The following is an 11,870-nucleotide window of genomic DNA, read 5'->3' as shown; positions in this document are numbered from 1 at the left end:
CGGTTGACTGTCTCCCGTCTTGAGATGGCAGGGCGAGAGGTATTACTCTCATCTCATGGGTAGGAAGAGTAGGTTCAAAGAGAAACAATCATCACAAAGATGAGTTGCTCTTGTTAAAAAAACAAAGACACTTAATACTGAACAGTTAATCCAGGCTTTTAGAAAAGAAATAAGTGTTAGAATATTAATGAGACACTGTGCTAATAGGTTGATATTAGAAACACATTTTATGTTAGGAACCATGCTAACTGCTTTATATTATTTCATCTTCAGATGAATTCTAGAACACCGTTCTTATTATCGCTATTTTGTAAGTGAGGAAATTGAGGCACAGAGGTCAGGTCACCTGTCTAAGGTCACACAAGTGGTGAGTTGAGTGTTAGGGTTTGAATCCATGTCTGTCTAGCTATAACACCCATGCTTTGTAACACTTGCTCGAGTGTGTTCCAGGAGTTAGGGGGCCATTCTACCTCCCTCTTCTAAGACATTGTAAACAGAAACTGTAAAAATGTTAGACTGACTTGGGAATGATTGTGAATTTACCACCACCACTGTATAGAGGACCTTGGAATGGTGAAGCAAAATTCAAACGTAATTCTTCCCTGAGTTTTCTAAGTACGGAAAATGTTCCTTAGCCATGATATGCTTTCAATGGAGGTAGAATTTCCTGAGCAAAGTCAAAGAACATTTTAATAAACTTTAACAAGCTTTCCAAGAGGGAGTGCTGTGCTTTTGAAGCTAGAAATGTCTGTGACATGCTTGGACTCTGTGGGACTGGCATTCTCCAGCAGCTCTTCTTAAGCACTTCCCATCCTGAACCCAACATGGAAGTGTGTGCAATCTCATGGGCATGCATAGGTTAACAGGGGCATAAGGGCAGCTGAAATAAACTTGCAAGCATTCCTCCTGATTCAACTCTAACACTTTCTTCCTGACTTAGCAAGCAGACCGGAGATGACCTTGTTATGGGGAAAGCCTGAGTCTACTCTAGTTCTAAAAATTATTTTCAAAATTTTCCTAATATTAATTCCAGATTACTTGCAGTTTTTTGTCACCCCAGTCCCTGAACACAAATGTCATGCCTCTGGAGTTGAGAATCGCCGGAGCATGTCTTGTTTATCAGCAGATATTTTTTTGTTGGTGGTGATGTGAACATGTGCATTAGGAGTGGCAATTCCTCTGGGGAAATTGTCATTGGGGAGCTATGGATCCATCTGTCCCATATTGTAAGTACTAACTATTAAAAGATAAAATTAGTGAACCACTGCAAGTCTATTCTGGAGGGAGATACATATGTATGTGTATGTATGTGTATATGTATATGTGTGTGTGTGTGTGTGTGTGTGTGTATATATATATATATATATATATATATATATATATGTAATGTGTGTGTGTGTGTACCATTTTTTCTATACTAGAATTCTAAGCCTACCTCTCAGGGTAAAATTTTTGGCCATATTTTGGAAAGGCTAGGTTTAGGTTATCCAGACTTGAAAAAAATTCTGGTCAGGGAAAAGGTGCCCAAGGACAATGTCTTCTTCAAGCTGTAATGGCACAGCCTTCGTGTGGCTCGATGCATGTGACCCCACGGTAACTTATGCTCTCATCTGGTGATCTCCATTCATTCTCACCTCTACCTCACACCTTTTTATTCCCTCATGCCCCTGTGATATTCTGCTCCTTCCTCTTCCTCTTTCCATTTCTAGTCAAATTCTACCCACCCCCCCCAAGGGGGAGCCCAAGTCCTACCTTGACCACAAACTTCCACAATGTCTCCAGTTCATGTCTGTCTTAGTGTTTGTAACTTAGGTCTGTTCCTGTTTGCATCAAAAAATTTTTCCATTCTTCTCTGTCATTCTTAGACCTGTGTTGTTCATTCTGCTCTGTTAAAACATTTTTATCCATTCTACTGAAATGCCCTCTAAAGTCCTCTTGATTCATTAATTTGCATTGTCCATTCACAAGCTGAAAATCCTGTCCTATGTTTCTTTTAACAGCCTTTTTGATATTTGAAGGCTATTCCGGTCTTTGTATGCGGTTTTGCGTCGGGTCCCTCTAATGTGCTATCTTCTAAGTCTCTGTAAAATTATGCAAGGAAGCCACTTAGTATCTCTATGACACGCAATTCTGTGTAAATGCATTTTGTGGATCTTTTTTTCCATTTAGAAAAGAATATTTGAAGCAGGATGGGAAATGGAGCTGCTGCAGGTTTCTAGGCTAATTTGAGGGAACAAAATTCCTGTTCTATACAAAATAACTTTTATAGATAATTTGAATGAAGTGAGTGAATAGGTTGTCGAAGGTACAATCTTAGGGAGAAAAAATAACAGTCATGGTATTTTATTCAAAATGAAAGCCAAATCAAGTGACCTATAAGTGACTTTTTTCTCACTCGTGTGTGTGTGTGGGTGTGGGTAGGTGATTGGGGCAGGGTGTTGGTTGGGGATGCTGAAGTAACAGCACAGGGAAAGGAGGCCTCATAGTTGATTCCGAACTAGTGAGAAATTTGTGGGGTGCCTGGGTGGCTTAGTTGGTTAAGCATCTGACTTCAACTCAGGTCATGATCTCGAAGTTTGTGGGTTCAAGCCCCACATCGGGCTCTGTGCTGACAGCTCAGAGCCTGGAGACTGCTTCGGATTCTGTGTCTCCCTGTCTCTCTCTGCCCCTCCCCTGCTCATGCTCTGTTTCTTTCTGTCTCTCAAAAATAAATAAATGTTAAAAAAAAATTTAAAAAAAAGAACTAGTGAGAAATTTTAGAATGTAGGCTGTGAGGAAGCATGGCTGTTCCAGTGCAGCCGCCATTACAGCAGGTGCCAGCTCACCATGGGTGGGAGTGGGAGTGGTCTGAATGGACGGAGCCTATGAACCTCGAATACATGAAACTGTAGTTTCCAATTACAGGGCAGTTAACATTTAAACTGTTGTTGAAAGAGTTCTAGAGGATTGCTAAACTTTAACTCCTCCTACACTCAGACGTGTAAAGAAAAATGTAATGTCTTCATTTTTCCTCTAAGCAATCTCTTGTTTGTTGTCCACGTGAGCCTCTGTCTTGTAAGATAGCCAGAAAGAAGGAAAAGAAACCCCACAATTTTAGTCTAATCCAGTAGAATTATTCTAATAAGATAATGTTAAAAGGTGTTTGGCACTTTTTGGTAAAAAGGTTCAGTCTAGGCCCACTCCCTGTTGCTCATCAAGACAGTCTCTGGAACGTGGTGAGTAGTATGGGTCTCTTAAACCTGGTAGAGGAGGCTCTCTTCTCAGGGTGGGCCCTTTCCCGTCCCCAGTGATTTTGCTAGTAGATGGGCACCCTAATGGCCCTTGAGGTATAACTGGGGTGTTGTATTGGCATCTGCTGAGGAGCCTGGGACTTGTATAAACTGGGTTTGTCCATCTTGGCTTGGTCAGTGCCTCTTGGTCCTGCCTGGCTGATGTGCCCTCCTGGGTGCCTACTGGCACTGCTGATGCTCCTGAGGTCTGGCTGTGGCTTCCACAGACCCCCTATTCAGCCACTTGGCCTCTGTTAAAACAGCTCTCTCTCTCTCATGGCATCCTAGCCTGACTCTTCCTGATTCTAACTATTTAAAAACAAACAAACAAAAACATGTTTATTGTTGTTTTTTAGCTATGTGCTTAATTGAATGGTATTTTAACCTTCAGATTCTTAACTAGCCAACTGTAGGGAAATCTCAGTCCAGGAGTTAAGATGAATTTATTAGCATTCATGATTTCATGTTCTAGACAGAGAAGCAAAAGGATACTTGAGATAGAACAGCATGCAGGGCATTGACGTTAGGGAGAGCGGTGGCAGGTTGAGGCAGTGCAAGGTAGCTTGATGTGGCTGAAGCAGTGAGTCACAGCAAGAAGAACTCAGACTTTGAGAAGGGTGGGGAGCAAGTCTCAGACTGATTGCAAGGGTGTCTTAAACCTATAGAAAAGACATACATTATCTTTACAATGAATAGAGAATGACTTAACTGTACATGGGTGATACAAAACAAAATAGTTGGTTACCAGAATTCACAGTAACATTTATGTCATGTGTTGGTGTTATCAACATGTATAGAGTTTATGGGTCTGTGATCCATTTCTATGTAAAAAGCGTCCCCTACTTAAAAACTGGGGAAGAGCTGGCTTAGTCACTTGGCCTAAGCTCGTCCTGGCAGTGACAACAATGAAATCAATAGTAGCAGTAATGGTTAATACTCCCTGCTCACAACAGCAGTGTGAAGTTAAAGATGAGGGGACTGAGGCAAGGAAGGTTACCGAACTTGCCAAAGGGACAGGCCTCTGTACTTGGTGGCAGGTAGGTGAATAGAAGGCAGAAGCTGAACTTGGAAGTGACCTCTATGGCAGTGGTTCTCAACCATGATCCTTTCAAAAAGAAGGAGGTATAAGCTGAGATCTACTAAATCAGGCTTGGGATGGACAGATGAAACACTTATTAGTACTTTTTGTTAACTTCTAGTAAGGCTCATGTACACCAAAGTTGAAGTCTGCAGTTCCAAAAAGTCAGCCATACAGAAAGAGCTTGGTTCATAAGAAATGTGAAAGCTAATTCAATCAAATTTGCAAAATACTATGCAAAGAAGCCAGATCAATACCATTATGACAAAGATTTTATCAAACTTGGTACTTACCGCTGCTTGACCGACACTTCTGAAATTGCATACGTTTAGCTTCATGAGCATTTAAGTTTGGAAGAGAGTCTGGAGTCCCTAGATAATTGAATTTGCTCCTTTGCTTAGGTAAGGAGAAGGGACAGGGAGAATAAGGTCTGGGAAAAGGCAACTCTTTCTCAACACACATTTACTGTCCATTAGGTTTGTGCGAGGTACAAATTTGTGCTTTACTCCGTGGTGATACGACCATATGTAAGTAATGTCTCATCTTTTATGAGGCCGGCATTATTAGGACAAAGTTCAGAAAGGGAAGCAAATGTGAAAAACAGAATCTTCATCAACAAATATTAGCAAATAGGATCCAGCAATATATAAAAGTGATAATACATCATGAGAAATGGGAGTTTATCCCAGGAATAAAAGGATGGTTCAAAGTTTAAAACTCAATCGATGTAATTCACCAGATTCAATCTAAAATGAAAAACTGTATGACAAATTCCATAGATGCAGATAACACATTTAAAAAAAATTCAGTATCCATTCATGATAAAAAAAAAATTCTCAGAAAACTAGAAATCTAAGGAAGCCTCTTTAATCTGATAAAACCTTACATAAAATGTATGGCTTATATCATACTTAATGGTGAAAGACTGAATGCTTTCCCACTAAGATTGGGATCAAGGCTAATGTATCTCCTTTTAATCACTTCTCTTCACGAGTCAGTGTAATAAGGCAAGATAAATAAAAGGATACAAATAAGAAGGAAATAATTAAAGCCACCTCTTTTTGCAGATACATAGATAGAAAATCCCAGGGTATCTAGAGAAGACCTACTAGAACTAATGAGTAGTACGTTTAGTAAATTCACAAGATACAAGGTCAATATACAAAAATTATGTTTCTATATGCTGGCCCAAAAAAACGTTATGAAATTCTTAGGTACAAATCTAAAAAGTGTGCAAGAGCTATATGTGAAATACTTCATGAGTCTAATGGGAAAAAAGCCCAAAAAACAAATTAAGGCTTAAGTAGAGGATCTCTCCATGTTAGTGGGTTAGATTACTTAATCTGTTTTTTAAAATGTTTATTTATTTATTTTGAAAGGGGTTGGAGGAGCAGAGAGAGAGGGAGAGAGAGAATCCCAAGCAGGCTCTGCCCTCAGCACAGAGCCCTATTTGGAGCTCGATCTCCCGAAGTATGAGATCATGGCCTGAGCCAAACTCAAGAGGTGGACACTTAACCAACGGAGCCACCCAGGTGCCCCAAGGCTCATTATTACTAAGGCATTAATCCTCCCAAACTGTCGTGTATCTTTTCAATGGCAGTCATCTTATCTTTTGACCTCACCATACCTGCATAATAATAAAACCTGCTTTTGGTAGCATTGACCCATGAACAGGGAGTGTCCTGGGAGCTCAGTCCTCAGACTTCTTTCTCTACTCTCACTCTGACTGTGCCTTCACTCAGTCATGTACCTAATACCAGCTGCACAGTAATACTTACCAAAGTATAGATCCCTGTCTCCCCTTGGCACCCTACATACACTAATGCTACCACCACCCACTACCCTGTCACCTCCGTATCCTGCCTAACTTTACCTTTTCAACCTGATATGTAGAATCAAGATGAGAAATGCATTGGCATCCTTGATTTTTGAAGTGGTGCTGGATTGACCCCTTCTAACTGGGAGATCAACTTCAAGTCTCCTGTACCTATGTCCCAAACCTACCTTTTGTATTCCTGACTTTTCCTAATTAGATTCTCATACTGTGCCCTTTGGGGAAGAGGAAATTAATACTGGATGAGGAAAACTTTTTTTAGTATTTCTCAAAAAAATTTCATGATGGAACTTGGCATAAGTTTTGAATTTGGATCATAGGTGAAGAAAATTTCCATTTACTATTTTAAATTGTTTATATAAAAAATGCTATAAAATCAGCTGGTCTTAGTCTTTGTTATTACTCATCACCCCCTCGCCCAGGGAAACACTAAGCCCTCCAAAATTTCCATTGTTTACAGAAAAGGCTTATTATAGGTGTGGGAACAGATTGCATATTTTTATCAGAGAACATCATTATTTAAAAGTAGTACAGGAATTTTAAGAAAAACTGAACTTTTAGGCCTGGTTGTGCTAGCATTTGAAATTTGGCTGTTTCATTAAATATTAACCGATTAATCCTGAAATCTTCAATATGAAATGCAAAAAGACCATTTGTATCAATGTGGACGGAACTGGAATATATTATGCTAAGAGAAATAAGTCCAAGAAAGAAAAATACCGTATGATTTCATTCATGTATGGAATTAAAGAAACAAAACAGATGAACATAGGGGGAGGGAAAGAAAAATAAGAAAAAAACAGGAAGAGACCTCTCAAATACAGAGGGCAAACTGAGGGTTGCTGAAAGGGTGTTGGGTGGGGGAATGAGCTAAATGGGTGATGGGCATTAAGGACAGCACTTGTTGGGATGAACACTGGGTGTTGTATGCAAGTGATGAATCCCTGGATTCTGCTCCTGAAATCATTATTATACTATATGTTAACTAACTTGGATTTAAATAAAATTTAAAAATAAAGTAAAATGTAAAAAATAGATATTAGTAATAACTAATTTTATTCAAATATATCCTGGACCCTCAGTGAAGCCTGTCACAATCACATTTTAGTAGTATTTGGCAAATTGCCTCTGTAAGCCCAACTAGTAGCCCCAGCCTATGAAAAATCAAGTTCATTTTAGAAGATTGAACAGGTATTTGTATTCATGACATCAAAGATCTCAAGAAAAATCAAATTCTCATTCTTCGACCATCCCACTTTTTCTTTGTCATAAGAATTTGCTTTGTTAAGCAAAACAGATATGTCCAGAATATAGATGTTATAGAAGGGACAGTGCTTGAGTGTCCAGTATGACACCTTTTTTACCCTCCTGGGATCACTAGGTATTAGATATGGTGGCGAGTGAGTCTGTGATCCTTGAGGAGCATTCCTTTTGGTAGTGTCTAGGATTTGGTATCAGTGATTTCTTAAAAAAAAATTTTTTTTTGATATTTATTTATTTGTGAGAGAGAGACGGAACATGAGCAGGGGAGGGGCAGAGAGAGAGGGAGACACAGAATCTGAAGCAGGCTCCAGGCTCTGAGCTGTCAGCCCAGAGCACGACATGGGGCTTGAACCCACGAACTGTGAGATCATGACCTGAGCCGAAGTTGGACACTTAACCGACTGAGACACCCAGGTGCCCCTGGTGTCAATGATTTCTAAGGAAGAAAAATTTCAAATCTAGCCCAGGAAATATTTCTGTAAGAGAAAGTTCCTGAAGTTTCCTTGCCTGACAGCAAGTATGGAATCAACTCTGGGTTGTCCCTGGGGAATATGAGCTGTGGTATCATCAGCTGACTTCTCAGGTTGGTGGAGGAAAGAGCTCCTCTTTCTACTCAAGACTCCTTCTTCTCACTGGGCTATGGGTCCTATATCTCTGTGGAGACTTCCCTTTCCTGCTTTCTCCATCTCTCTCTGTTGGCTATTCACCTTCAGCAAACAAACGATTCCCTCAATCATAATAACAAGAAACCAACCTACCTTTGATCTTATTTCCTCTTCTAGTTACTTCTCCATACAGCTTATTTGCTTTATAGCCAAAGTTCATAACCCTCAGCACAAAACAAAAACTCTTTAACAGTATCAAATGAGGCCCTGATTAGTCTGGCCTTGGCTCTGTCTCCTGCCATTTCCCACTTCCTGGTCCTGATAACCCTGCTGCAGTTTCAGCGCCACTCATTATGCATCAGAATCTCACCCTGGCTATCCCTTCTCCCAAGAAGTGGCCTCTGACAATCATAGATCAGGCTAAGTGACTCCTTTGTGTTGGTTTTTTCCATGCTCTATAATTTCATCAGACTCTAACAAAAGGTGGTCTCAGGTCCATCCTGAATGTTATATTTCCCTCTAGTTTCTCTAAACCAAATAACACAGGGCAACTTAATAACAGCTCGGCTTTGTTGGGGGGCGATGGTGGGAAGTAGTGAACAGGCCTGTCTGACATCCCCCTACAATGGACTCTGCCCTGTTAGAATTCTGATTTGGAGATAGGTGTGTTCTCCACCCTCCTTAGGTCCCGATCTAGAATATCTCTGTTCAGTGTGAAGGTCAAGGTGTTGTGTGTATAAGAAACACCCAGACACAAATGAAACCCCTGGGAGGACAGGAATAGCATTTTATGGGAAATCTGGCTGAGGCCACATCTCCTGTTAGGGTCCTCTGTAATGTGCAGCATGCCTGTACTCAGTACAGTGTTGGCACAGGTATGTCTGGAAGGTCATGGATAACACCTCAGCTGGCTTGGCATGTGCTAGTTATGCAGTCTCCACTTCTTGAATTACTCCAAATCTTTGCACTCCAACAACCATAAAATAGACATTTCACACAATTTCCTATAGGAGCAGTGTTTTGTGTTGTGGTAGCTCTTGGGAACCCACATATGCTATTCAGTAGTGAGACCTAGATGGATATGTCTATCCATACAACATGTGCATTTTTGAAGTTGTATCAACATGCAAATGTAAAGTGGTAGTATTTGGATACTATTTCTGTAATAGAATGCTTCCAGTTTTCCACCCTGAAATACCAGGAAATGTCTTCCAGGTAAAAATAAAGCAGGATTTTCTAACTCCAAGGTGGTGTTGGTTGCTCTTGAATCTTAAGGCACAAAATGTTTTGGTAAAATCTGGTTGAGGAATGTGGGTTCTGTCTCTTATATAGAAGATGTATGGCAAGCTTTATTTTTTTTTTTTAATGTTTATTTTTTGAGAGAGGGAGAGAGAGCATGAGGTGGGGAGGGACAGAGAGACGGAGTGAGAGAATCCCAAGCAGGCTCCATGCTGTTAGTACAGAGTCAAACACAGTGCTCAATCTCAACAGTGAGATCATGACTGGAACTGAAATCAAGAGATAGATGCTTAACCGACTGAGCCACCTGGGCACCCTTAGCAAGCTTTATTTTTAAACATTTTTTTAATGTTTATTTATTTTTGAGATAGAGACAGAGCATGAATGGGGGAGGGTCAGAGAGAGAGAGAGAGAGGGAGACACAGAATCTGAAGTAGGCTCCAGGCCCTCAGCTGTCGTCACAGAACCCGATGCAGGGCTCGAACTCACAAGACTGTGAGATCATGACCTGAGCCAAAGTTGGAGGCTCAACCGACTGAGCCACCCAGGCACCCCCTTTTTTAAAAAATTTTTTGTTTTGAATGTTTATTTATTTTTGAGAGAGAGACAGAGCATGAACAGGGGAGGGTCAGAGAGAGAGGAAGACATATTTTTAAAAAACCTAATTAAGGGAGCCTGGGTGGCTCACTTGGCTAAACATCTGACTTTGGCTCTGGTCATGATCTCATGGTTCGTGGATTCGAGCCCCAAGACTGGAGCCTGCTTTGGATTCTGAGTCTCCCTCTTTCTCTGCCCCTCCCCCACTCATACTCTCTCTCAAATAAACATAAATTAAAAAAACAAAAACCTAGTTGGAATAATCTCAAATCCATTATACTAATTTTCATGAAGGAATTCTCACTAAGGGAATTTTGGGAAGTCCTGCACAGGTACCAGTTAAATCCAAGTTGTTAGAAATTATCTTGAGCCTGACTGGTATAAAACAAATTCCATTGCCCACATAACAGGCCCTGTGTGATCCCTCCTAAGAACTCTTTATTGGAACTCAACACGGGGTGACTATTTAACCCTCAGAGCTGAGAGTTTGTGTTGGGAGACATTCTTGGGTGGAGACTTCCTGTTCTTTGCTACTGCAGGATGAATTGTGCAAATGATTGTCAAATAGTTGGCTGGGTTGGAAACTGTCACTAAGTCTACACCAATTATTTGTTAGAGGAAGATGAGGAGGTGGGGGTGATCCTCACCTTTATTGCTATTACTTCACTTAAGAGATTTTCAGAGTCACTAGATCTTTGGTATTTGAATTAAGAAAGTCATTGTTGAATTTGAATGAATAGCAGGTAACTGAAAGAATTGCTGCAGGGAGCTGGGAGAATGATAGAGCAGCTAAGGGAAAGTGTTCTTGAGTATAAGCAGGGTTCTTCAGCTGCACCGACCATAGATAACAAGCTAATACCTTGTGCAGCAGTTGTCTTAGGATGGTGATTCGTAGCAGAGCCTTTCTTGAAGTTGCAGGTACTCAGTTCATTTATTCAACAGTTATATACGGAATACCTCTTAGGTACTAGGTTGTGTTCTAAGTGTTGGGGGATGTAACCGTGAACAAAACAGAAGTCTGTATTCCCATGGAGCCTATAGTCTAGTAGGGGAGGACAGACATTTCATAAATAAACAGATTTATGTGGTTAGAGGTAGAAAACTTTATGAAGATACATAAAGTAAGAAATGAGGGATATCGATATGGGTCAGGAAAGGCCTCTTCAAGAAGCTGAGAGACCTCGAGGATGTGAAGGCATACATGAGGTGATATCTGAGGGAAGTGTTCTAGGGGAACAGTGCAAAGATTCTACAGGGTAGCCAGTGCAGAGGTCTAAGGCGGAAGCATTGAAGGCAAAGCAAGTGTGAAGAGAGGGAGAAGTGTCAGCCAATGTCAAGACTTGTGTGTTATACTGAGGGACATGGAGAGTCATTGGAGGATTTTGAGCAGAAGAGGAACATGATCTAATTTACATATTAACATGACCACTCTGGCTCCTGGGTCTGGGTAAGAGATCTAGTGCCTGGGACAACAGAAGTGGTGGTGATAGAGGGGGTAAGAAGTGGTCAAATGGGAGGTACACCTTGAAGATAGAGCTAGTGGGATTTTAGGATGCCTACAGTGTGGAGTACAAGAGAGCAGGGATCAAGCATGACTTACAGCTGGGGGGATGGGGTTGTCATTGATTAAGGTGAGGAAGATTGTAGAGAGGGCAGGGATTGGATTGGTTTGGTTTTGTTTTTGGTGGGGACTGGGTAGAATGATCATATGTTCTGTTGGATGGTTAAAGGGACAAAGGCAGCTTTTGCTATTCCTGTGTCCTCATCTTGGCACCCTTAGATACTGCAGACCTCTAAAACTTCTGAGGACATCTGCCCACAGTAGCAGGACTCAGTACTTTCTGTTGGAGAATTACTGGGCCTGGCTTAAGTTGTTGGTAAGCAGCGACGTTGAGAAGCAGCCATGGGAATTCATAAATTTGTAGTGCGTGATGGGCCCGAGTGCTAGCCAAGCACTCTGGGATGGGTCTTCCTTCCTGGGGTCA

General features: G+C 41.0%; 1 protein-coding gene across 5 annotated transcripts in view; it reads left to right on the top strand.

Annotated features, from left to right (window-relative positions):
- Window positions 1–11,870, top strand: part of RAPGEF5 (Rap guanine nucleotide exchange factor 5) — a 309,698-nt gene that overhangs the window by 131,313 nt on the left and 166,515 nt on the right. The gene's annotated exons all lie outside the window — the stretch shown is intronic.

Source organism: Prionailurus viverrinus, chromosome A2 (genome assembly GCF_022837055.1).
Source record: "Prionailurus viverrinus isolate Anna chromosome A2, UM_Priviv_1.0, whole genome shotgun sequence".
In the NCBI taxonomy this organism is placed as follows: Eukaryota; Metazoa; Chordata; class Mammalia; order Carnivora; family Felidae; genus Prionailurus; species Prionailurus viverrinus.
Note: the sequence above shows the minus strand (reverse complement) of the source record. Positions and strands in the feature narration are given on the sequence as shown.